A 4195-nucleotide genomic window follows, 5' to 3' on the forward strand; every position below is an offset into this window, starting at 1 on the left:
CCCATGGGAGAACCTGTTATGGGCATTTTAGCATTAAGCATGCTAGCTAACCCCCAGCATGCACCTGTTGGGTGTGTTTGATTTTGGTCACTTAACGTGCTGGCGGGTGGGGCATTATATCGCTGATTAATATCTGATATGCAAACCTTTTTTTCTTTTTTTTACTATGCCGAGGTAGCCTACATAATGCGAACCATGACCCATAATGACATAACCAAATTCTTCATCATATTGCATTGTTTTACTTGTTTACAAACTACTAGACCACAGGATTTGTTTTACTTTTGTTTTTACTCAGTAACATAAGTATAGCCTACTTTAGGCCTACTTGAGATTAAAGGTAGCCTATAACATGTAGGACTGTATGTATAGACTAATAAAAAAATTATCCCTGTTAATCATTACTTGTTGTTATGACCAACTAGACGTGTTTGTGGTGTCTGTATCTGCAAATACCCTGTCCTCTGCCAGCATTTGATCTTTTCTTCTAATTTTTGTGACGTTTATGAGCGTCAGCAAAGAGTCTTTGAGCCCCACGTGGGTGTGTTGTGTAGCCTATTCTCGTTCCCAACTGCCACTTTGTCCCTGGCGTCTCATATCGACACACAAGTTTAACTGACACACACAGACACAGGATACAGGATAAAACTCTGCCTTCACTAGAGATCCGGCAATGTGGCTCCTTCCTGCGGACAATTGCCACATTTTCCTATATGGAGAACTTGGTCGTGTGTGAAATGTTTAAAAAACATTCATGAATTTATTACATGGAATGTTTATTTTTTATACCAAAATAAGTGTACTTTGATTCTCCTTGAGGTCAGAATAAAGCTTCTTTATACACTTTCTTTGATGATATTGTAAGAAATGTGAGACAAACTAATAATGATTACAATAGAAGCACAATTTAAGATCACACATAGCACTAGAAAAATGACCATATCTATATCTATTTATTTCATAAAATTTAACTCCTCTGTTGCATAGATTCTTAATTACATTGGGCCCTCAGTGTTGCCCCTCCTCCTCCCACAAAGAGGTCACGATCAGCTAATAGGAGCGTTTTGCCAAACAGTGCTTCAGCAGGGTCGAAGCTTGCTGTAATGAAGAGTTGAAGCCTGATCCATCCACTTAAGGGCAGTCTCTCTAATCACTACACCACCCTGCTGCTCCAACCTGAGGGAATAGACACGTGCTAATGTGTGAGAGGACTGTTGGCAACATGGTAAAATGATTATATTTAGCCTTTGTTGCTGTTCACTCTCTTGGCAGTTTGAAAGGTCTGTAGATCAGAATTAACACCAAACTGTGTATTAATGGCAAAAAAAGCTTAATGTGGGTTTCTGGTGAAGAAAGAGTCATTCATTATAACGATATGTGTTCAGAAACAAAAGGAAAGTAATCTAGAGGGAGAGAGTTATACAGACGCGGTTGCAGATTAAATGTGGCTCACTTTCCCACACTGTGCAGAATATTCCTGTATGAGAGTTTATGATTAATGTACCCAGTCTGCTCCCAGTCTGCTTCCCGTGTCGTATATTACAAATGGGCTATAAGAGATCACATATATATCTATAAAGCATCATAAATGATGATGCTGCCACCGAGGGAAAATCTTTCCTTCTATATTCATAAGCCTTTGTTTGCTAGCTGCTGTGATTAAACAGGCCATTATTTGATAATGGAGATCTCAAATAAACAACAATTTTATGTAATGTTCCACAATATATCACAGGAATAGTAGATATTGTGGCATGGGCGTGTGTCCACCCACTGAAGTACATTCAGTGAATGTCTGGAAAAGCCTACAAGATATTTGCTGTATTGCTTTGAAGAACTGATAGATAGGTTAAGAGCTCTGTGTTACTAATAGATATACAACAAAACATTGCAATCTATTCAGTCAAGTCAAATGTATTGCTTTGTTTTACCAAGCACATTTACCAGGTGTTTTATGGAAAACATAGGACACTGCACTGAGGTCAAGCCCTTAAAAAGAGGTGTGGATTATAAAAATAAACGGCCTCTTCAATGTGAAACCTTCCAGATTTATAACAGTCTGCAATGAGGATTTTGTCATAAATCATACACTTACTTAGATGCGTTTATCTGTTGAGATTTTGTGCAAATTCATGATATGGCTGGTCATTTTCTTTGTATCAGTTTTTTGGGGGGATTTCTGTTTCTGCAACATTTGTTTTCTTATTGAAATAGTTTAGTTAGTTGACCATGACATTAGCATGATGTAACCAATTATGTGCCCACATACACTCTGTCATGTTGTCATTTGCCTGATATGTTGAAACATTGCCCGGTTGATTCTAATAAAGCTGATATCAGACTAAATCTCTGCTCCTGGCCTATATAAAGCTTCGGAATAGGAACTACAAAGTGTGTGGTCTTCATGCTCCAGCAATTCTGTCTGAATTCCCCTTTCTGAAGCACTATGAAGCCAGAGTAAACACTTGTGTGCTTTTACCTGCTCTCTTATCACTGTAGATCCCATGGGACAGAGGAGGCCAAGAACAGTTCTGTGACCCAGTTTCGCCTTGCTCTGGCTCCCTTGTGGAATACTAAGTGAGAATGGGAGCTGAAATGACAAAGCTCAGTTTTGACAGTACGGGTGGCAGACTTTTTAGCCGACTAGTCACAGAGAGAAAGGTTTCTCCTCTCATCCCAGAAATAGCAAGCATTTGATTACTGATGGGGCTTTTGGCCAGACTGCTGATAAGACATACAGTCTGCTCTTTAACAGAGTGTGAGGCTATCTAACATAATAAGACAAAATAATGGAAATGCCAGCAGAAAGATAGGTATAGGGGCAGGGATAGTGGGCTGTAATGGTCCGGGGGTGCTTGTTCTGGCGTGACTTTGGGTCCCCGGCACCTTAGAGGATTTGGTCAGTGCTTTCAACTGCTAGTACTGATTTTGATTGATCATCTCTGCCTTGCAGCATAAGGATAGTGTTGAAAGAAATGCAATTTCAACAGCCACTGAAAAACATCCTGTGGCTCAGTGCAGTTCATATCTGATTATGGAGCAGGTATTCATATTAAAAAGGGCTTTATCTGTATTGTTTTGAAAAAAGGAAAACTGGTAACTCACCCATCTGCAAACAGAAGTCAAATGCAAAACATATGTGTTCAACATGACTATCTAATGTTTAAACCTTACAGGGAGAGTTTATGTTAGCTTGGAATGGGTTAATGTAATCCTGGAAGATGCTGATGTCGCCACAGAAAAAATGCATAATTGCATGAAGGTGATCACTCAGAGCTGAAACCATTTGCTATTGAGGCAGTATTACTATTTTGTGTTTCCTTTCCAGTTAAATCATCCCGAAATGGCACAAAACATTGTGGTTGATTGCAGTTCTAATGACTAAAATGTAATGACTAGGAATTATGCAGTGTGTTGCATTTCTTTTTATTGTTAGGTTTTATTTTGTTTTTTAAGCTGGGAACACACAAACAAACATTCCTAACCCAGCGTGAAAACATCAAACATTTGAGGAATGACTTTCACACATTACAGTCATAGACGTTGCCGTTTGAATTACGATGGTGCTTCGACTTGATTTTTGCCGGATTACAGCCATACATATCAAACACTTTTGATGTGATAGCAAGAGAATGAATCCTTGACTCATGCACACTGCAAGAAAACATATGGTGACCATCTAGGACCTTCTCTATCTTTATAGACTACATTTGCTACATTTTAATAATTAAATAATGTCAGTCAGGGGTGTTGTTGATATGATAATCCTGCTGTTTTATTAATCTAATACAAAATAAATAAATAAATAAATAGCAGTTGGACACAATAAAAATTATGAGTTTTATTTCATTCATATACTGAGAAGGAGACTAATTTTAAAAAACAACAACATTGTAATTGTCACCATTTAACCTCCTGAGTGGGCCTACTATTGTCATTTATTTAAAAAGGAACACAGAGACTTATTTGGGACTTTAGCTTGTTCACCATATCCCCCAGAGTTAGATAAGTCCATACATACCCTTCTCATCTCCGTGCGTGTCGCCTTCTGAGAATATAGTTCCCAGTATGTATACGGTTAGAAGATAGCTGCGTGTGACCTTGTTAATTGTACACACTGTGACTATACAAATCACAACATGTAAATAGGAAAATAGGTGTTATTTTGTCACTTATTGGGAGCAGTAGGCTAGAT

Source organism: Perca fluviatilis, chromosome 16 (genome assembly GCF_010015445.1).
Source record: "Perca fluviatilis chromosome 16, GENO_Pfluv_1.0, whole genome shotgun sequence".
Taxonomy (NCBI): Eukaryota; Metazoa; Chordata; class Actinopteri; order Perciformes; family Percidae; genus Perca; species Perca fluviatilis.